This window comes from Balaenoptera borealis, assembly GCF_965194805.1.
Source record: "Balaenoptera borealis genome assembly, chromosome: 5".
NCBI classification, from domain to species: Eukaryota; Metazoa; Chordata; class Mammalia; order Artiodactyla; family Balaenopteridae; genus Balaenoptera; species Balaenoptera borealis.
Genome location: NC_138862.1, coordinates 116,659,656 through 116,683,428, shown reverse-complemented (window position 1 = coordinate 116,683,428; position 23,773 = coordinate 116,659,656). Strand labels below are relative to the sequence as shown.

Sequence of the window (23,773 nt, the reverse complement as noted above, 5' to 3'; positions counted from 1 at the left end):
TTCTTCATCACCCAGTTTTCTCTGCATCATAAATGATACCACCAGTCACCCAGCTGCTCAAACCAGAAATCTGGCAGTCATCGTTCTTTCTTTTTCCCTCATCCTTCACATCCATCATCAAATCCTCATTATTTGAACTCCAAAATATATCTTCATTCTGACCATTTCTTTCCATCACTACTGCCATGGCTTTGGTCCTGGCCATTATTTTCTTCTTGGATTATCGCAACAATCTCCTGACTGGCTTTCTTGTTTTCACTGTCTTTCTTCAGTCTATTTCCTACATAATTGCAGGATGGTTCTCTTAAAGTGCAAATTAGATAATGTCACTTCCAGCTTGAAATTCCTAATTGCCCATAGGATAGAACTAGAACCTTTCGGGAATTCTCTGGCGGTCCAGTGTTTAGGACTACGCGCTTTCACTGCCGTGGGCCTGGGTTCAATCCCTGGTTGGGGAGCTAGGATCCCACAAGCCATGTGGTGTGGCCACAAACAAACAAAACAACAGCAAAAGAACCGGAACCTTTACTATGCTCTACAAACCTCTACATCTGTGATTCTCAAACTTACGCATTTTTTTTTTTTTTAAACTCATCCCTCATCACCGTCCCAAAGTCCCTAGCAGTCCACCTTTTCCTTTTTTTAAAAAATTTATTTATTTATTTATTTTTGCTGTGCTGGGTCTTCGTCTCCGTGCGAGGGCTCCCTCCAGCTGCGGCAAGCGGGGGCCACTCCTCATCGCGGCCTCCTCCGTTGCGGAGCACAGGCTCCAGACGCGCAGCCGAGGCTCACGGGCCCAGCTGCTCCGCGGCATGCAGGACCCTCCCAGACCAGGGCTCGAACCCGTGTCCCCTGCACCGGCAGGCAGACCCTCAACCACTGCGCCACCAGGGAAGCCCAAACTTATGCATTTTTAAGAATCACTTGGAGTTAAAATGCAGACTCCTAGGCCTGACCCCCAGAAAATCTGATTCTCTGCCTGGGCTGAGAATAGAGATTTCTAACAAGCTCCCAGATGAGGCTGGTCAGGCTAGTCAAGGACCACACCTTGGATAGTAATGCCCAATTAAACCTCATCTCTTACCACCCTTCCCTTACCTCACTACATTCCAGCCCCACTGGTTTCCTTATCCTCAATTATGCTAGGCTTGTTATGGTCTCAGGGCCTTTGAACATGCTGTTCAATTCATTCTGCGTGCCCTTACTAGCATTTATTCTATCTTCTTTTGATGACGTCATCCTGATTTCCTTACTTCTCTCCTTTGGTGTGTGATCTGATGAAACAGTTAATTAAGGCATCAAGGGATGAACATGTGTCAGAAGATAAGCCAGTGGAAGACTCCCTCCCTGGAACTTGAGCTGTGAGCAGAGTGATGACAATGGCCAGAGTAGTGCTGCCAGGATAAGAATACTGATTCTGTGGGACAATTAGAGCCTGTTGATCTTTACAAGACTGTACTACTGGCATCCTTTTTTTTTTTTTTTTTTTTTTTTAAATTATTTATTTATTTATTTATGGCTGTGTTGGGTCTTCGTTTCCGTGCGAGGGCTTTCTCTAGCTGTGGCAAGTGGGGGCCACTCTTCATCGCGGTGCGCGGGCCTCTCACTATCGCGGCCTCTCTTGTTGCGGAGCACAGGCTCCAGACGCGCAGGCTCAGCAATTGTGGCTCACGGGCTTAGTTGCTCCGCAGCATGTGGGATCTTCCCAGACCAGGGCTCGAACCTGTGTCCCCTGCATTGGCAGGCAGATTCTCAACCACTGCGCCACCAGGGAAGCCCTACTGGCATCCTTTTAATGCTGGGAGTATCGTCATATTCTTCAAGTAAATTGCCTTTTTTAACCTAAATTGACTAGAGTTGGTTCCTGTGGCTCACAACCCAGGAAGCCTTCTTCTTTAAGCCTCAACTTATGTCAGCTTTTCAGAAAGGTTTCTTTGACAATATGTATAATATAGGTCCCTCCTTTAATTCTCAAATGATTTTTCTACATATATTAAGATAAGCTTTTAGTTTAAATATGGTGAATCATATTAATAAATTTTATAATGTTATCTTAAATTCAGCATTGTTTGGTCATAGTTTTTTTTGTTTGTTTTTTAAAGCTTTGCTAGTTTTAGTTTACCAATGTTTTATTTGGGATTTTTGCATATTCATTCAAAGTTGAGATTGGCCTATGATTTTTCTTACCTGTATTGTCTTTGTTCAGCTTTAGTATCAAGAGTATACTGCCCTCATGGAATTAGTTGAATAGTTTTCACTTTTTATTCTGTGAAATGGTTTGTAAAAATTTTATTATCTATTCCTTGAAGGTATGGTGAACTTATCTTTAAAACGTGCTGGAGTTGATTTTTGGGGGGAAGGGTTGTAGATTTTTTTTGAGTGCTATTTCAATTTCCCTAGCCTGCCTAGGTTTCTTATATCTTCTCGGGTGTTTAGGTAAATTAAAACTTTTTTCCTAGGAAATTGTTTATTTGGTATTTTGGGGGGGTATTTTTTTCATATTTATTATTTAAAGTTGTTCATAGTATTTTCTTAGAATTTTAAAAAATACTCTATCAAAAGTTGATACCTAATATTATATTTTGGTCGTATAACATGGGCTGTATGCCATGTATTCTTTTACATTTGTTGAGATTTGCATTACAGCATAATATGCTGCTATTTTGGGAAAGATTCCATGTGTGCTTGAAAAGAATATTTACAGGGTTCTCTCTGTGTTCTGTGTGTTGTCTAAATAGTCTATATTCTTACTAATGTTTTGTCTGCTGGATTTATTAGGTACTTAAAATGGTGTATAAAATTCTACTTTGATTGTGATTTGCCAACTTTTCTTTGTAAGCTAGTCAATTCTTGCTTTAAATATTTTGAGGCTATGTTTCTAGATGCATACTGGTTCAAGCTGGTTATAACTTCTTTGCAAATTTTTCCACTTATCATTCTTTTATAGTTCTATTTATCCTGATTAACAATGCTTTTGACTTTAGGTCTGTTTTTTTTCCCCCCTTGATAGTAATACAGCGACACTAGTGTTCTTTTGGTTGTTATTCCCTTTGCATATCTTTCCCCCTCATTTTACTACCACTTTTTGGTGTCCTTTAAGTTTTTATATTGTCTCATTAAAAAGAATACAACGGACAATCTTTTAATTGGCAAGTTTACCCCATTTACCTCTTTTAGAGATTATTGATGATTTCCTCTATCTCATTTTGTATTTGCCATTTACAATACCTTTAATTTGCTCCTTTCCCACCCTTACTCCCCTGTTTTCTATTGAATAATTATGTTTTCTTCATTCCCCTTTTTACATCTACTTGTTTGAAAATTATATTCAACTTCTTTGCTCTCCATACTTTCTTGCATCTCACCCCTTATTCCTGGGTTCAATTTTCAACTTGTTGAAGACATCCTTTAAATGAAGAAACATCGTTCTTTCAATAAAAGTGTCTTAGGAATAAATGCTGTTTTTCCTCTGAAAATGTCTTCATTTTGCCTTCACTTTTAAATGATAGCTTAACTTGGCACAAATTCTAGGTTGACAATTGCAATTATTTTATTTTAGTATTTGAAGATATTTCATTGACTCCTAGTTTCTTTTGTGGCTATTGAGAAGTCAGCTGCCATGCCTTTGTATTTTATTTTTCTTTGTTTATTTAAGAACTTCTGTTTTTCTTTGATCTTCTTTAAATTTCACTACAATGTACCTAGTTATAAATTTATTTTTTGTTTCTTTAGGGTATATTCCTGGATTGGAATTGCTATGTCATAGAAAATGTTATTTTCCAGCCTTTTCAGATAATGCCAAATTGTTTCCCAAAATGACTGTCTTGATCCACATTCCTGAGTTCTTACATCTTTATATTACATATGTCATCTGAATTTTTGCAGCTTATTTTGTAATAACTTTGTCAGCAAATAGAGTAAGACTGCTTCTCAGTGAACCAAATAAGAAAGGAAAAGTTGAAATCGTATGTCAGTCATTTTATATATAAGACCGGGAAGCAACTCATCTCAAGGGAAACAATGACCAGGTCATTTTTTAAGGCATTTAGACTTAAAGAGAACTTTTTTTTTGTTTGTTTTTTTGGTCTGACCTTTCTCAATTCCTTAAACTTAGTTGAAAAATCCTTTTGATATCTTTTTTTGTGTGTTCTGAACTTTTCACTTATTTTCTTACAAGATGAATTTATTCATTAGCTTAGAATTTGGTAAAGAAATGGGAGACTTTCTAATCTTCAGCCAAAAATTCCCTGAGACAATTTTTAGAAGTTCTGTTTAGTACTTTTTCAAATGTGTATATTCCATACATATATGGATTCCTATGGATTCTTTATGGATTCTATTCCTTCTTTTATCACAGTAATAATTTTACTTTTTTCCTTTCAAAATGAAAGTATCTTTTTATCTGAGTCTAGAATTACTTTTTTCTGATTCTAAATATAATAATGCCTAGAGTAATTTTAATGTCTCTAGTTGATCTCAGTGATTAAAGAAACTGCCTGCATTCTTTTCATTATTCAGGGAAAACTACTTCTAAACCATTTTAGACAATTAGGTAATTGGGTATCTTGTCTTTTTAGTTGTTGTTGCTGTCTTACAATATATTGGAGGTAGGAAATTCTACAATTTTATATGCTATTTGTACTTTTAGGAGGATATAAAAAATAAAAAACTGTCAGACACAAAGTCCTAATTTTCTTTTGTCTTTCCAAGGAGATAATTAGTGGCTATTAGTATCATGTGCCATATTAACCCTTCATGCTCTTGAAAACCATAATTAAGATGTCTATCAACCTTACTGTCTAACCTACTTAAAAAAAATTAGTACATTTTCCCAATCTGTTTTCTTTCAGTTTGACTTCATTCATCACAGTGGGGAGAATAAATGCTTCTGCAGGGTGTAGCACAATTCTTCTGCCTAAATGCAGTACAAATAACACATTACCTTGTTTGTAACTGAAAGAACTATACCTATTGTGATCTGAAGAGCAGAATAAAGTCAGATTAAAATGTTCTGTACTCAACATGTCTTTATTTAAGGAATGAACAAAACTTTTTTTTTAACCTGTAAAATGTGGATGTTATTTTTTACTTTTTTCAATGTCATGCAAGAAATCTCTGATTTAATATAAAGCCAATTTGAGATAATTTAATGAAGAAATGCTTATAGAGATATTCTAACTATGCTTACACTAGCCTTCATAGTAATATTCCCAATTCTAACTTTTACTTATGACTTTCTTAAAGGCAGGACTGTATTAAGTATTGACTGTCTTTACAACTGATGAAAGTCTAAGGATATATAGAATATATAGTCAAAGGATACACAGAATAGAAAGGTACCTTTGATGGCCTTTACTTATTTTATTGTAATTTGATTTAAAGTTTTTTTGTATTTAAATTTTATTTGAGTAGGTAATATTCAAAAGGTTTAAAATTCTAAAGGCACAAAAAGATACACAATAGGGAGTCTTCTTCCTATTTCTCAGGTCTCCCCAGATCAATCAAGGTTACAAGTTACAGCCAAGGGTGTTCTACAGGTGTTCTAAGTGATAGCTTCCTGTCGCCCCTCCTTTGTCTAGAAGATGAGGTTGAAGGATGTGAAGCCTGTAATGGGCTCTTAAAGGCGCCTTATTTTGAAGCAGAAGCAGGGCCTGAATCTAGGTTTCCTGACATTCTAGTTCATAACTCTTCGTAATCTTTGCAGTAAGCCACATTACCTCTTTAAAATTTCTAGTTGGTAACTGGTTAATCAGTAGGGATGTTCCAGTCCGGGTAATTTAAGTTTAAAAGTAGCTTGGTTTGAAATTGGAATACCTGGGGTGCGGAGGTCTTATCAGAAAGGCGGTAGGGAACGAGATTTTTTTTGGTTCATTAAAGGAGGCAAGGGTTTTAAAAGCTGACCTAGGGTTTAATCACACGGTTTGACTTTTGCTGAGTCTAGGGGATGGCGCGCGCGTGTCAGGCCCAGAGTGCTGACGTCAGCACGGCTCCCACTCAGGCGTCGGGGGACTAGTGTTCAGCGCTCGGGCTGCTCGCACCTCTAACAACGCGACTCGGACTTTAAGGCGTTGGCCTTGGCCCCATCCATCTCGATCTCCGCCTAGACACGGTGCAGAAGGGATGGGGCCTCGTCCTCACCTCTTCTGAGGGTCGGGTGAGTGCGGTGCAGGACAGAGGCGCGACGACGCCAAAGCCAGGCCCGCCCAGGGGTAGCCCGCCAGCTGGGTCTCGGGATGCTTCGGCCCAACAGCCAGAACGGGCTAGGCCAGCTAGCTCTAGCCGCTAGGTCCGATCCCCTTCTGACCCCACGGCCTCCAGTCCTGTGGGGCACACGGCAGGCGGCAGTATTCCACAGCCAATCCCCTCAGCCATCATACCCCTTTCCCCGCCAAAAGCAGATCCTTCAGCCTCGCTCCAGAAGCCCGCCCCACCCTGCCCTGCCCTGCCCTGCCCTTCCAGAGAGGACCGGTCACGAGGCCAATAACGCGACTCCGCGGACTGGGCATCTCTCCGAACTGGACCTGAGCAAGCAGCTAGACCCGGCGTGAGACTGGGAAGGAGCCTTAGCGAGCAGCTCTGTGGCCCAATGGCTTTCCTCTACCTTCGGGTGCGGGCCAATGAGGCGCGCGGGGCGGGACTTCCGCCTCGCCCTCGGTGTTGTCGTCTGTGCTCCGACTCCAGGCAGTGGGGGTCGGTGCGGAGATTCAGTCATGAAGTCGCGGTAGGGACTTCTCCCGCAGCGACGCGGCTGGCGAGCCTATTTGTGTTGCGGGGTGAGGCTTCCAGGTAAGAGCCTCTCCCGCGTCGCGGCGGCCGGGCGGCGGGTTGTTCCCTGTGGGGCCTGGCCGAGAGAACACACCCCCTCTCCGGCCCTGGAGCTCCGAGGCGGCTCCGCCGCTGAGCTCTTGGCTGCTCCCCTCCAGGCTGGGCGCGGAAGAAACTAGGTTTTTTTTTTTGCAAAAGGTAAAATAAAAAGCCCTGCTCTCGGAGGGCCGAGTTCCCCTCACATTCCCACCCCATGAGTTTGTGTGTATCTGAAGTTGTTGGGTTATTCGTTTTGCTTCTTACATTCCCCTCTTGAGGTGGCTGGAACCTGGGAAGATGTTCGGCGGGCTTCTCTTGGTCCAGCACTTGCCGCGGCGTCCCCGGGCGAAGTCGCTTGACTTTAGTTGGGGGAACTCTTTAGTTTCTGGAAAAAAGAGGGCAGGCGCCTCCTTTCTTTCTAACCTTCCCCCACCCCGGAAGCTAGATAGAAGGTGGGACGTGACTCTCTTAGGGACAGATACCGCGTCCTTGCCCCCTTAAAGCTGGAAGCTCTCCCGTATTGAGTTGACCCGCACCGATAAAAGAACTCTGTCCCAGAGAGGGAGTGGGTCGACACCGAAGCCAAGCGATCCCAGAAGCACTCACGCGTATTTGGTGGCAGCCACTGAGTGTTCTCTGCCAGCGTTTTGGTAAATTCCTCTACTTTGTCCTAATCTGGCAATAGTATATCTCCAAAACTATCGTTTCATCTTCAGTTTCAGCACCGTGGGCAGCTGCTCAGGTCCTGTGTTGCTGCCCCACACTTGTCAACTCTTGTCAGTGATGCAGCAGGAACAGTGAAAACTAATGCATTCCTTTCAACAATGATCTGTTGTTCTCCAAGGAGAACATCTGCAGTTTTTGATACAATATAAATAGCTAAGATGGGTGTGCCGCCGAAGAGTTCTAGTTAGAGAAACATCAATTCAAGGTTTAAGGAAGGGCTTTCAAGGATTTCATCTATTTAAGGACAAATTTTAATGGGTCGAGGAGATTAGCTCCACTTCAGAGTAGCAAAACTGGACTGTGGTAGCAGTTTAAAAGAACTTTAAACAGGAGGTAAGAAGTGTCGTGCAGGGCCCGTGGGGATTTGGGAATCAATTTAGTGCATTGGCATTCACACGAGAAAGAAAGAAAGAAAAAAATATCAGAGAATATCCTATGGAGTAAGAGTAAATATTATTTCATGAAGCTTTTGTTTCAGGTTTTTAAAAAGAATATATGGGTGTGAAGAGGAAGATGTAAATGTATACCATATTATTGTGGATTATGGCAAAACACTGGATCCTGAACTTGGGAGTCAGGCTGGGTTCACCCTTCAGCTCTGCCACTTACTAATTCTGTGAGATTATCTGTAAATAAGGGAAGAATTGTAAGAATTAATTGAAATAAAATATGTCTGTTAAATAGTTAAGCCTCAAAGTAGTTGTTGTTTTTGTTGTTGATTTTTGGAAATGTTTGGCTAGGAGCCCAGTTATTTCTCTCTGTGTCAGGAATGACAACTGGTTTAATAATATATTTTTTACCTTTCCCTTTATTTGAAGCCAGCAGCTTCATGTCTCCATGTATAATAGTAAATCATGTGGACAAAAATGTTAATTAACAGGGTTTAATATTGAAGGATTTGGAGTAAGTTCTCATTTATCCTTGTTTAAAGCTCATTTCTCTCACGCATTTTGCAGGGGCCTAAACTGTTATTAGCATTCAGCACCCTTCGTTTGATATTTTTCTGCATCCCAGAATAACGTAGATTTATCAGAAGTTTTTCAGGCACAATTTTAGCTAAGTAAGGGCAGGACTAAGGGTATGATAGATTTATCTTTTCGAACTAAATTGGATAGGAAGGCATTTTATGTTTTATAGTTTTTGCCATAAAGATGTATGAAATGAAATGGCTTGGTCAAATATCGTGGTATGCTTACTTCATGTTGGTATGACCTGAAAACGGTTGGTGTTTAAGTAAAAAGTATGATTTTGGACATTTTAAAATCTGGGAATATTTGGCAGAAGTTAAAATGAGTTCAGATCAAAATAGTATTTTGTACTGTTTGACATATTACTGCCATGTGGCATTGCACATAGTAGTTTCACATGACATAAAAAAGGGAAGAAAGTAAGCATTGTTAGTTTTCTCAAAAGAAGAAACAGAATTAATAGATATTTCTTTTTAATTAGAGCATGGTGGATAATCATTGTTTAAAAATTCATGTATTCTGCAAATATTTACTAAACATATATAAAAAAATACGAAGTTTTTATAATCCTTTTACACAAAAGTTAATTTAGGAACAATGAGAACATATAATTGGTATTGTCAGTTTACATATCATAGTACATAGATAACAATAACAGTCATAATAACTAACATTGATTGTTTACTATAGGCCAAACAATTCTAAGCACTTAATATTGTCTTGTAATCCTCTTTTTATAGATGGGGAAATGAAGGCATCGAAAATACATAACTTTTTCAGTTCACACAGGTGGTTAGTGGAGCAACTGGAATTTGAACCTAGGCATCTTGACTATAAAGCCTGTCTTGTATCATGTTGTATTTAAAAATACAGAATACTGTGGGGTTATTTTGGATTCTTTACTTGCTGATGTGGATGACCTTGGGTAAGCTCCTTTGGCCCTTGGTTTCCTCAACTCCTTCCTCAAAAATATAGTATTAAGCCATTATATTTTTGTGGGGATAAGGATAATTTGTAAAGCCCTAGACAGAATATGTGTTCAATAAATCATACGCCTCAGCCTTTTTCCTTTCATACCGAGGATGTGGCCATTTGAAAAATTTGTTAGCAACTAGAGGAGGATGGGAGAAGATTTTAACCTCAGGACACTGCCGAAGCAAAGGTATAGAAATAGGAAAGCAGAGGACATTTGCTAAGGTAGTATGTTTAAGGAACAGGCTGGTAAAGGTAGATGGATACAGATTACGGGAATACTTAAAGGAACCAGGTTAAGAATTTTGTACATGATTCTTACTTGAGAAGAACCCCTCCTTATAGATATTAATCTGGAACTAAGTCCAGTGAAGGAGTGGAAGCCTGGAGGTAGGAATGTCGTGGAGTTTAATTACAGTTGAGGTTGGTTGAGGCAGGAAGTAATGACGGTGGGATTGTTGTAAAGGGTATAGAATTGAGAAATGTTAACATTGACATTGCGAACCGACATAAGTATGGGCCCTATTTTGGGGAGGATATTATGATGAAGAACAGATGTTGGTGGAAGGGGATTTAGGAGAAGGATTTATGATACAGTCTTTGGTTTTGGAGCAGAGAGTTTGTTCAGATGTTTGGAAATGTAAGATGGAAGCTGAGAGCTCTGTGTATTCCATAAAAAGGTAAGAGACCAATTACTCACATGGTGAGGAAATGGTCTAAAGCAATCATCCCTCTGTGGGTCAAAGTTTCACAGGAAGGATGTGACTCCAGAAAGTCCTCAGAAATGCAGATTTCTTACTTGATAAGGTTATATCCACTATTTTTCCCTGTAACATATTCCTGGGAGGACAGGAATAAGGTAGTGGGGAGGGAAAATTTTGGAAACCTAGCAAACCTCCCATTTATTATTTCAAAAGAGAGCCAGTAAATTGGAGCCTAGGGATTCTCACATTAAGAACTTGGAAAGACGCTGTGATTTTTATACAGTACCAGACATTTAAACACACATGTTGAACGTTGAATTGTTGGAACGTCTCCAGATTTTTTATTTGTGTCATCCCCTTTGTTACCCTGAATTGATTAATAGGATAACCTTTAAAATCAGGGAGTCTGTGTGCTTGTTATGGGGCAGCAATGAAGAGGCGACCTAGATAGATTGTATTTTACTTATAGCTGAGACTGTGGGAGAAGAACCTCAAAGGATGAGAGGAGAAGGCTGCATAGTGTGGTAGGAAGAATAGAGATTCTATGACTGAATCCTTGTGCCACCCATTCTCTGGCTTGTTTCCTCATTCTGTGAAATGATGATGATTCTAAAACCAGTTCTGGTGTGTTGTAAGCAAGAGAAACATCTAGAGCCCCTTTATACTTGAAAAAGGGCTCAGGTCTAAGTAGGAGGAGGGCCTGTGGTTTCCTTTCTTGGCAGATTTTCTAGAGTTTGGTGCAGCTGGGTAGGGCATGATGTTAAATTAGCAGTATAGTAATTTATCCATCTCCGAACTGTTTTTAGTTTCCTGTAATGCAAGTTCCGAGTGACTGACCAATCAAATAAAAAATCGGACATTAGGCACAAGCATTAGGACAAGGAAGGTTTACATATTCTCTCATCTGTCACACCATTGTTGGAAACGTTACTTGGGTTCTACTACTTACACATTTTTCTATAGCATTCTTCACTCAACAAATATTTATTAAGTATTTTCTATGTCAGGCACTGTTCTAGGCATGCGGACTACATTAGTGAACAACAACAAAAAATCCTTGCCCTCATGGAGTTATTTTCTAGTGAGAGAAATAAGGTTTATTTTATTTTATTTTTTAATAAATTTATTTATTTGTTTAATTTTGGCTTCGTTAGGTCTTCGTTGCTGCACGCAGGGCTTTCTCTAGTTGCGGTGAGTGGGAGCTACTCTTCGTTGTGGTGCGTGGGCTTCTCACTGCGGTGGCTTCTCTTGTTGCGGAGCACGGGCTCTAGGAGCGCGGGCTTCAGTAGTTGTGGCATGTGGGCTCAGTGGTTGTGGCTCATGGGTTCTAGAGCGCAGGCTCAGTAGTTGTAGCACACGGGCTTAGTTGCTCTAAGGCATGTGGAATCTTCCCGGACCAGGGCTTGAACCCGTGTCCCCTGCATTGGCAGGCGGATTCTTAACCACTGCGCCACCAGGGAAGCCCAAGGTTTATTTTAATAGTGGAAAGTAATTAGATTTTTCTTATACTATGTATTTATAAAATCACAGTTCTAAACAGATAACAATAAGAGTACTATACCAGATTGTAACTAATTTTGTAGAGCACTTTAAAGGAAGGGACTATATCATTCTGACTCATGTATGTCTCCCCATTTCCCCTTTTCCCAGTGAAATGACTTAGATGTATTTAGTATTCAGCAAATGTAGGTACTCATTAAATATTTATAATGGAGAGAAGAACGTTGTGTTAAGGCAAGGGCCAGATCTTAAAGATAAAGAAATCAGTTAAATGTAACAAGTATTAAGGACTCATGTACTCACTAGATTGAGGGTAGGAAGAAAGAGAAGTGTGCTATGAATTGCAGTGCGTGGCTTGCCTATGAGGTTGAAGTGGAAATAAGGTTATATTGTAGCTGAAAGCTGAAAGCATCACCATTAAGGGAATCTGGGTATCTGGGTGTTCCCCAGCTTGCCCAATAATTAGCTGTGTGACTTTGCATGAATAACTCGACCTCTCGGTTCATTTCCTCATTTGTAAAATGAGGAATTTTCCTGTTAAAAATATCTTTTAAGACTTACAAAATGTCTATTGCAGTTTCACTTTACTAATGTAGACAAAACAGAGCTGATCATGAGCTTCCATTGAATAATAATCAGACTAAATTTATGCTTTTAGTTAACAAACTAGATGTTTAAAAAATGTCTACAAAATTAATGTTATCTATTTGATGTTATTTACTAATAAGACTACGTTGTAATTTTAAAAAATAAAGCAAAATATAACCTAATATGTAGTTTCCCCTTTTGCCATTATGAAGGAAAAATTTATTTATTTATTTTCGTTGCTCATGCTTTTGGTATCATATCTAAGAATCCATTGTGGAATCCAAGGTCATGGGGATTTATTCCTATGTTTTCTTCTAAGAGTTTTATCATTTTAGCTCTTATATTTAGGTCATTGAACTATTTTGAGTTAATTTTTGCATATAGTGTGAGTTTAGGGGTACAACTTCATTGTTCTGCATGTGGTATACAGTTGTTCCATTACCACTTGTTGAAGAAAGTATAATATTATTTCCTCATTGAATGATTTTGGCACCTTTATTGAAAATTAGTTGGCCATAGAAGTATAAGTTTATTTTTGGACTCTCAATTCTGTTCCTTTGGCCTATATGTCTGTCCTTATGCCCATACCACATTGTTTTGATTACTGTAGCTTTATAGTAAGATTTTGAAATTGGGAAATGTGAGTCCTCCAGCTTTGTTCTTCTTTTTTAAAATTGTGTTGACTATTCAGGGCCCCTTGCAATTCCATATGAATTTGAGGATTGACTTCACCATTTCTGCATAAAAGGCTATTGAAATTTTGATAGGGAATGTATTGAATCTGTAGATTACTTTGGGTAGTATTGCCATCTTAACAATATTTAGTTTTCTTTTTGGCTGCGCTGTGTGGCTTGTGGGATCTCAGTTCCTTGACCAGGGATTGAACCCAGGCCACAGCAGTGAAAGCACGGAATCCTAACCACTAGGCCACCAGGGAACTCCCCAACAATATTTAGTCTTAAAATGCATGGGATATCTTTCCATTTATTTAGGTCTTTGATTTCATTCAGCAATGTTTTGTAGTTTTCTTTGTACAGGTCTTTCACTTATTAAATTTGTTCCTGGGTATTTTATTCTTTCAGATACTTGTATAAATGGAATTTTCTTAATTTCATTTTTGGACTGTTCATTGCTGGCATATAGAAGCACAACTGATTTTTGTGTGTAACATTAATTACTTTTAATGGTCATTTACTTTCTTTTTTACCTTTATGAGCTGGATTATATAGGTAAATAAGAAAGTGGGAGGTGGAGCACTAAAGAATTTTGATCTCTATGATGTATGATTATTCTGAATATTAATAGTATGGTATGTCCTTTTAGTATAGTGTTGAATGATTATCTACTTATACTACTGCATTCCTGGTATCATATTACATACACTTGGCCATTATAATATAGATAGAATATTTCATTTTCTTTAAGCTTGAAGAAAGGTGAGAATATATAATTTACTTTAAAAGTTAATTTTTTTGCAACTTAATTCTGATGTTATGGAGAAATCTTAGGGATAAACCATATTTATCACTCAATCTGATTCAAAGATCCATGAATAATAAAAATAAGATTGGAATGAAAGCTGATTTGAATATATAAACTATCATTTATATACATTAGTTTACCTTTCTTAGTTTTCCTTGAAAGAAGTTTTCAAATATTTAGCCTTAAAATTTCATTATGAATAGACATACTAAAAATTTCAATCTAACACGTAGTTAAATAAGTGCAAATTTATACAGTAATCAGATGGTCTGAAAGGGCTGGGATTTCATGACATACACCTGTATTTGAATCCTAGCTCCATTATTTAAGAGGTAAGTGCCATTGAGCAAGTTACTTGAAGGGGCGAATACTTTTAAAGTGCCTGCTATATCCTAGGCACTGTTATAAGCACTTTATGCTATTGATCTAAGCCTCAGTTTTCTATATTTATGGAAAGATAGTGGATACTGTTGTGAGGATTAAAAGAAATAATGCATATTAAGTACTTAGCCAGAAATGTAGTAAGCACTCAATGAACATTAGCTATTTTTATCATTTATAGCATATGTAACTTCTAACCTCACGCCAACAAAGATGAGAAACGGATAATCAGTGCTTGAAATGCACATTTATTTGGAAGTATAAATAGGAATATTCTCTCTGGAAAGCAATTTGGCAATATGTATAAAGTTTTAAATTGTTTCTTTGGTGTAGAGCTTCCACATGTAGGAATCTATACTAAGGAAATAATCAGAAATGTGGAAAGAGATTTATATTTATCATAGAATTATTTGTAATTGCAATAGTTGGATTCAACTTAGTATTAAACAGTAGGGGAATAGTTAGACAAAGTCATGATTTAGCCATATAATGTGACATTAAGCAGCTATTAACAAAATGTTTATGAAGAGTTTTAATAACAAGGGAAAATGGTACATCTTTAAGTAAAACAGCATACAAATCATAATACAGTAAATATACAAATGATGTAAAATATGGCCGGAAAAAAGACTGCTACTAGTGGTTGGATCAGAGAAGCAGAATCAGTTTGAATGATATGGGTGATATGGAATAAGGGATTAGACTTTAAGAAGTTCTGGAAGCTGGTTAAGAAGTATATTACAATGCTGTTGCCGTTGTGTCTTGTATGTTGGGTGAGCTGGGCCATTATGGGTCAGCTGGGTGGCAGTGAGGAAGGAGAGCTGAAAGTGAGGTTGGGAGAGCTAGGATATGTTAGAACCTGTGAGAACGAACTACAACACATGAGGACAAACACTCATGTTATCTATGAATGTTAACATTATGGGTAATTAGTGTTTTCTTTATACCTTCTAATGAGCATTAATTTTAATATTAGAAAAAAAATCAAACATTTTATTAGATAACAATATAGTGAATAATGTATAAGGGTTAGAGCCTGATTACAATGGCATTAACTTAAATCAGTAAATGATGGATTTACCAGGCTTAGAACTTTGATCCATGTATTACAGCTCTCCTTATAGTCTTTGCAATTACACTTTAAAAGCTAAGTTCAGTTTGTCAGGTTCTGAGAGAAACCAGTGATTTTTATAGCTGGTAAATTTTCAGTTATCTGCACTACTAATATTTAGACAAGCCTCAAATAATTTATTTTGAGCTTTGGAAGACGTATTGATTAATGTAAAATAATTTTTTAAATTTTGAAATGATCACAAGGTTCCAGAACAGTACAGGGACCTTTTTTTCCCCCCTTAATTATTTCAGAGTAAGTTGTTGACCTGATGTTCTGTACTCACCAAATACTTTAGTGTAAGATTCCTACAAACAAGGATATTCTCCTTGGAGAAATGGCTGATTTGCGGGCTACAGCAAAAAAAGTACAGCATGGGACTAGAAAATCTTGTGCCAGGAAACAAAGAAGTGCTCAAGAATGATGGGGCCACGTCAGAAAGACACAGAAACCCATTTGAGTGAGCCTCGACCAGCTAAATTAGAGACAGTTGGACATCAAAGTAATAATTACTGTAATATGTATAACCCATTGATTAAAACAGTAATCCATGATTCCATACTAATATAAATGAATAAATTGAAAATTTGATGAGAAATGGGATAATTCCTGTGGTAGACAGAATAATGACCCCCGAAGATGTCCACATCCTAATGCCTGGAACCTGTGAATATATTTCCTTATATTCAAAAGTAACTTTGCAGATGAAGTTAAGGTCTTTGGGGTGGGAAGATTATCCTGGGTTATTCAGATAGGCCCAATGTAATCACTAGATTTCCTAAAAGTGGAAGAAGAGGAGTTGGGAATGATGTGATGTGAGAAGGAATCAATGTACCATTGCTGGCTTTGAAGAGGGAGCAAAGGGCCTGTGAGCCAGTGAATGTGGGCAGCCCCTAGAAGCTGATAAGCATAACAATCAATTGTCTAATTTTTTAAAAATTAATTAATTAATTAATTTATTTATTTTTGGCTGTGTTGGGTCTTCGTTTCTGTGCGAGGGCTTTCTCCAGTTGCGGCGAGCGGGGGCCACTCTTCATCGCGGTGCGCGGGCCTCTCACTATCGCGGCCTCTCTTGTTGCGGAGCACAGGCTCCAGACGCGCAGGCTCAGTAGTTGTGGCTCACGGGCTCTGTTGCTCCGCGGCATGTGGGATCTTCCCAGACCAGGGCTCGAGCCCGTGTCCCCTGCATTGGCAGGCAGACTCTCGACCACTGCGCCACCAGGGAAGCCCAATTATTGTCTAATTTAAAACATTTTATTTTAAAGCATACATGGATAATAGCCTAGACTAGAATAAGAAATTTGTGTGACTATTAAAAATAAATGATACTTTAAAGAGACTGTGGGTGCTCTTTCAGATTCTGCACTAATGGCTGTGATAAACACTGATGGCCATATATTCACTTTCCTTTTTCCCCTATTGTTAAGTGAGAGAAACACTGTCTTATTTAAATACTGTTGAGAACAGAAAGATGACTGTGTAAGTTATCAATTTATTTTCTTTCTGCTCCAAACTAACCCTTCAATACCTGCTCTGCAGTAATGGACTGGACTCGAAGCATTTCTCCTTTATAAAGAGCATGATGTTAAGCTTTACTAAGTGCTGAAGGGGTCAGGATGCTGGAGGAGAAGGGGTTTTTTCCTTTCTAGTTCCCTTGAGCTGTGTCTGTCCTGTCCCCCCTCCTCCACACACTCCCCTCCCCCCTCCCCCACCTTCCAGGGACATTGGGGACATCTGGTGGTGCTCTACCTCAGCTATGTGCCCAGAGTAAACAGGCCCTCACTGCTCCTGCAGTCCCAGTCTAGACCTGGTGACCACCTTGCCACGGGCCTTCTGAAGTGGACACCATGCTCCTCAGGCCTCATGCCTCCAGTGCCTGACTGGACCTCTGCGTGCCTGCCCGCCAAGCTCGGCTTGCCTGTACCCCGGGGAGTTGTTTCCTGCAGTTCTCTTGACGTGGATACTGTGCATTCTAGGCCTTGTGCCTGCAGCAGTCTCCTGACTACCTCTGCACACCTGCTCACCAGCCTCAACAGCTGCACTCCAGAGAATTGTTTCCTGCTAGTCTGGCAACGGTGGACCTGCTCTGGTTTGGACAATCCAGTGAAATTCTCTGTTATCTAGTGTGCTGCAACCATAGCTTCTCCAATGAGAAACTCCAGCCTTGAGGAGGGAACCCTTCTTCCAAGTTTATCCTTTTTGGGTACTCTCCCTCAGCCTTATTTTTCCCATCAGAGTTTAATAATTATTTATCTTCAAAAAATTCAAAACAGGTTTATTGACTTACAATTGGCATATAATAAACTGTACATATTTATTTATTTTTGGCTGCATCGGGTCTTAGTTACAGCGCGTGGGCTCTTCGTTGAGGCACGCGGGCTTCTCTCTAGTTGTGGCATACGGGTTTTCTCTCTCTGGTTGTGGCGTGCGGGCTCCAGCGCCTGTGGGCTCTGTAGTTGTGGCGTGCGGGCTTAGTTGCCCCGTGGCGCGTGGGGTCTTAGTTCCCTGACCAGGGTTCGAACCCGTGTCCCCTGCATTGGAAGGTGGATTTTTTACCACTGGACCACCAGAGAAGTCCCAGACTGTACATATTTAAAGTTTATGCTTATTAGCTTTGCCATATTTATATAACTCTGAAACCGTCACCATAATGAAGTTAATGAACATATCTATTGCTCCCAGAGGTTTCCTCATGCCCCTTTGGAATCCCTCTCTCTTGCCTCTTGCCACCCCTCATTATATCTTTATAGTTACTATCCTATCATAGTTTAATTATTGTTTGTGTTAAACACTCTGTTTAATTTACTATAGTTTCTCTTTCCTGATTGAACTGTTGATATAGAGTTGGTGCCTAGAGTGGTTCCAGGAAATAGACCTAAAAATTTGAGGTTTTGGTATTGCTTTGGTCATGCCTTTGAACCTGAGCGCAGTGCTGAGTTCTTTACCAACGGAAGGGCGATGCTAGTAATCCATGGCATCATAATTAATAAAGGTATCATCTCTGACAGATTGTGATATCTTGCCAATTGACCCAAATGCCTGGGAGCCCACATGGCTGCTGCATCTGACCTTTACAGCAATAATGATAACTATGAGGACTGTAGTGTAGGATGGAATCTTTTGAGTGTAATTGAGTGCTTAAAGAGAGAAAATGATGGCTTGGATTTAACTCATAGCTGAAGATCTGCCCTTTTTTTCACCAGTTTTTTATTGCACACTTCACTTAAGAAGAAATAATTTCATCTTCTCCAGATTGTGAATAGACTTGTGAATTATAAAACCTTGTGGCTTGCTCATTAAGAAAACATTGTTTTTTTGTTTTTTGTTTTTGTATGAGAGTAATGCATGCTTAGAGAACTTGAGTAGGTGGAACAGATTTCTGTTAAGATTTCTGTGTGTTTTCTTCTAGGTTTTTGTTTGCTATATGTTATATAAAATGAAATAGACTTTAGAAAGTTTTAATTGTTTATTCTGAAATATGCAGAAAATATAAAAAAAAATAGAGAGTCCACCACCCAGAGTTTACATGTACATGTTAACAAATTGCTTTGTTTCATAGTATTTATGCATCTTTTTAATGTATACGTGAAATATTTTTAATGTTAATATACAGAAAAGAGGCCAGGAACAGAGTCTTGGGGTGACACTTTAAAGAAACAGTTGTAATCATCAGTGGGAATGGCATAACTTGATCTAGCACCCCATACTGTTCCACCATTAATATAGTAGGCTAAATGTCATGCTTAACACCCAAACTGTGTATGGGGCATTGGGCATGCTCAGCTTTTTGTTCAGAAATTATGCATAACTTAAAGAAAAAGAGATGGGGGTGGGGATAATGGGTAAGGGAATTGGTTCATTTATTCTGGTACTTACATGTAGAACTTGAGTCCCCTAAAATAGGAAAACTGGAATGATATGGGAAAAAGTTACTTTTTCCCTGCATTGTTTTTTGTTTGTTTGTTTTTGTTTTACTTGACAAGGTTGTTCTGAGGATTAGACGGAGGAACATTCACATCAGATGCTTAACAGAGTGCCTGGCTCCAAATTGATAAGTTCTGTACCAATTTATTTATAGTGGTACTGATGGTGGTACTGAGTTTTGTGTGAAGCATCATAAAAAAAATTGTGGTTCAGGAGATTGATACTTTGAAGTACACTGGGCATGATATTTTTGATAACCTAGAAAACCAGAATTTTCTGGCATGTTTCCCTAAATGATGCTTAAGATTCTAATATTATGAAAGCAATTCATTGTCAATTGTCTTTTCCTTATTTGCTGCATGGCTTCTTGCTGGGGTTGACAACCTATGGCACTGGTGACAGCAGTGGTATTTGAGAGAATTATGATGTGTATTTTTGTTAACGTTCCTATTTCTCTCCCTCTCTTTTTTTCCTTGCTCTAATTTGACCCTCTACCCCACCCCTCTTTGACTTATAAGAAGTTTATGAATAATGACTTGGTATACCATTTGCCAATCTGTGGTCGAGAGCAGTGTTTTCCAAATTTGGCTTGATCATAGTGACTAGGGGACATTTTTAAAAAGTAAAGTTATAGGCTTCCTGTCTGAATCTCCAGGGGAGGGACGTGGGAACATTTATTTTTACCGCAAGCCCCTGGGTATGTGCTATATACTTAATACCTATTGCTAGATCCCATCTCATGTCCACTGAATGAGAAGATAGAACTCTGGCATTGAACATGAGTCTGGTTTTTAACAGTTGCTTATTTGTTGACTCGCTTAGTGTGTTGTGTGTGATCTTGGCAGGCTCCTGCTTGCTAGCTTTCATATCTCCATGTAGTCAGAAAAACAAAACAAAAAAATCTTGTTTTGAGTGACAGGCTGCTTTATTCTTATTTTTTTTTCCTTTTGAAAATAGTTAACTATCATAGATGGAGAAAATGCGTAAAACATTTGTGTATGGTTTAAAGAACAATTATAATGCAAACTCCCATCTCATCACAGCTCAGGTCAAGATGTGGAATATTGCTGGCATCCCAGAAGCACCTTTTCTCTGGTCACACTCCCCTTCCTTACCTTTCTTACCCTCAAGGTAATCACTATCTTGATTTTTATGATGATAACTTCCTCATTTTTCTTTACATTTTTACCTCTTAATTGTGAATCTCTACATAATATCTGTTTTGCCTTTTAAAGAGCTTTATGTGTGTGGAATCGTAGTATTTGCATTCTTTGTGACTTGCTTCTTTTGCTTAGGGTTATTCTTGGGAAATTCATCTATATTGGTCATATAGCTGTCATTTGTTTTCATTGTTGTAGAGAATTACATTATATGCACATGCAAAAATATATTAATTCTACTTTAATGCATAATGCTCAATAAAGTTTAATATCAAAAAGGGTAACTCATTGCCTATGTCTGCATAAGGACGAGGGAGGCTATATTTTGGGGAAGAACAGGGCATGACCTTTGCCACTTAACGGTAGAAATATCCTTGATTCAATTATGTTTGATATATGTATTTTTAAATTGAGGTAACATTGGTTTATAACATTTAAGTTTCATGTATACATTATGTTTCGATCTCTGTATACACTACAGCGTGCTCACCACTGAAAGTTTGGTTTCCATCTGTCACCGTGTATTTGACCTCTTTACCCATTTTGCCCTCCCTCAACCCCCTTCCACTCTGGTAACCACTAATCTGTTCTCCATATCTACGTGTTTTTGTTTGGTTTGGTTTGTTCCTTTATTTATTTAGTTAGTTTTGTTATAATCCACATATGAATGAAATCATATGGTATTTGTCTTTTTCTCTCTGACTTATTTCACTTAGCATAATACCCTCAGAGTCTATGTGTGTCATGTAAATGGCAAGATTTCATCGTTTTTTAATGGCCAAGCAACATTCTGTGTGTTTACCGCATCTTTTTTATCCATCTGTTGATAGACATTTAGGTTGTTTCATAGCTTGGTTATTGTAAATAATGCTGCAATGAACATAGAGGTGCATATATCTTTTTGAGTTAGTGTTTTCATATTCTTTGGATAAACATCCAGAAGTGGAGTAGCTGGATCATGTGGTAGTTCTCTTCTTAATTTTTTGAGGCCTCTCCATACTGTTTTCCATAGTGGCTGCATCAATTTACATTCCCAGTAACAGTGTTTGAGGGTTCACTTTTCTCCACATCCTCACCAACACTTAGTATTTCTTGCCTTTTTGATAATAGCCATTCTAATGGGTGTGAGTTGTTACCTCATTGTGGTTTTTTTTTTTTTTCTGAATGAAATGCTTTATGATACTTTATTCAGTATTAAGGTAAAGCAAAAATATTTATGCAGGGCATTCTATTTTTATGGTTTCCAGCTACTGCATAGTCTTTTTTTTTTTTTCTATTCAAACAGAAAGTCACAAAAATTATAATCATCCTCATCAGTTCACTCAGTCCCGTGTAATTAATTTTTTTTTCATCTTGATCTTTTGCTGGCACTTTTATGAATTCATCAGTTTTGCATTAGAGTTCTGAAAATGCTTATTCATTCAGTTCAGCAGTATAGTCAGTTACCAGAAACCTGTGCTTGTCGGAGTCTTTTCCATGAATTCCTTCTTGAAGATGAAAACCTTTTATAGGAGCATTTTTGCAAAAGCATCAGAGTACACCCAGAACTGTCTGTAAATGACAAAAGACTTAAGAATGACCACGGTTAAAGATTTGATAGAAGTTCATAGTAATGCAATTGACAAGGAAACTTAGTTATTTCTGAGATATACATTTAAAAAAAATAACTAAAATTATGACTTATAACATTATACCAGAACATATAAGACTTTTAGGAATTTCGTGTAATGTCTGAAACATTTATATTAACATATTTCCATACAAATAACCCAAAGAAAGTTTAGTATTAGTTTTTTTTAAATTTTTTAATTTAATTTTATTTATTTTTTTATATAGCAGGTTCTTATTAGTCATCAATTTTATACATATCAGTGTTTACATGTCAATCCCAATCGCCCAATTCATCACGCCACCATCCCCACCCCCCCGCGGCTTTCCCTCCTTGGTGTCCATACGTTTGTTCTCTACATCTGTGTCTCAACTTCTGCCCTGCATACCGGTTCATCTGTACCATTCTTCTAGGTTCCACATACATGCGTTAATATATGATATTTGTTTTTCTTTTTCTGACTTACTTCACTCTGTATGACAGTCTCTACATTCATCCACGTCTCAACAAATGACCCAATTTCGTTTCTTTTTATGACTGAGTAATATTCCATTGTATATATGTACCACATCTTCTTTATCCATTTGTCTGTCGATGGGCATTTAGGTTGTTTCCATGACCTGGCTATTGTAAATAGTGCTGCAGTGAACATTGGGGTGCATGTGTCTTTTTGAATTATGGTTTTCTCTGTGTATATGCCCAGTAGTGGGATTGCTGGATCATATGGTAATTCTATTTTTAGTTATTTAAGGAACCTCCGTACTGTTCTCCATAGTGGCTATATCAAGTTACATTCCCACCAACAGTGCAAGAGGGTTCCCTTTTCTCCATACCCTCTCCAGCATTTGTTGTTTGTAGATTTTCTGATGATGCCCATTCTAACTGGTGTGAGGTGATACCTCATTGTAGTTTTGATTTGCATTTCTCTAGTTATTAGTGATGTTGAGCATCTTTTCATGTGCTTCTTGGCCATCTGTACGTCTTCTTTGGAGAAATGTCTATTTAGGTGTTCTGCCCATTTTTGGATTGGGTTGTTTGTTTCTTTAATATTGAGCTGCATGAGCTGTTTAAATATTTTGGAGATTAATCCTTTGTCTATTGATTCGTTTGCAAATATTTTCTCCCATTCTGAGGGTTGTCTTTTCGTCTTGTTTATGGTTTCCTTTGCTGTGCAAAAGCTTTGAAGTTTCTTTAGGTCCCATTTGTTTATTTTTGTTTTTATTTGCATTACTCTAGGAGGTGGATCAAAAAAGATCTTGCTGAGATTTATGTCAAAGAGTGTTCTTCCTATGTTTTCCTCTAAGAGTTTTATAGTGTCCGGTCTTACATTTAGATCTCGAATCCATTTTAAGTTTATTTTTGTGTATGGTGTTAGGGAGTGTGCTAATTTCATTCTTTAACATGTAGCTGTCCAGTTTTCCCAGCACCACTTATTGAAGAGACTGTCTTTTCTCCATTGTATATCCTTGCCTCCTTTGTCATAGATTAGTTGACCATAGGTGCATTGGTTTATCTCTGGGCTTTCTATCTTGTTCCATTGATCTATATTTCTGTTTTTGTGCCAGAACCATATTGTCTTGATTACTGCAGCTTTGTAGTATAGTCTGAAGTCAGGACATCTGTTTCCTCCAGCTCTGTTTTTTTCCCTCAAGACTGCTTTGGCTATTTGGGGTCTTTTGTGTCTCCATACAAGTTCTAAGATTTTTTGTTCTAGTTCTGTAAAAAATGCCATTGGTAGTTTGATAGGGATTGCATTGAATCTGTAGATTGCTTTGGGTAGTATAGTCATTTTCACAATATTGATTCTTCCAATCCAAGAACATGGTATATCTCTCCATCTGTTG

The 23,773-nt window shown here is 38.3% G+C and overlaps 1 protein-coding gene across 2 annotated transcripts in view; it reads left to right on the top strand.

Annotated features, from left to right (window-relative positions):
- Positions 1-6,630: 6,630 nt before the first annotated feature.
- RNF13 (ring finger protein 13) overlaps positions 6,631-23,773 on the top strand; it is a 147,612-nt gene continuing 130,469 nt past the window's right edge. For both annotated transcript variants that reach the window (XM_082394427.1, XM_082394425.1), the window contains exon 1: positions 6,631-6,786. The gene's annotated coding sequence lies outside the window, so the exon portion shown is untranslated. The remainder of the gene's footprint in view (positions 6,787-23,773) is intronic.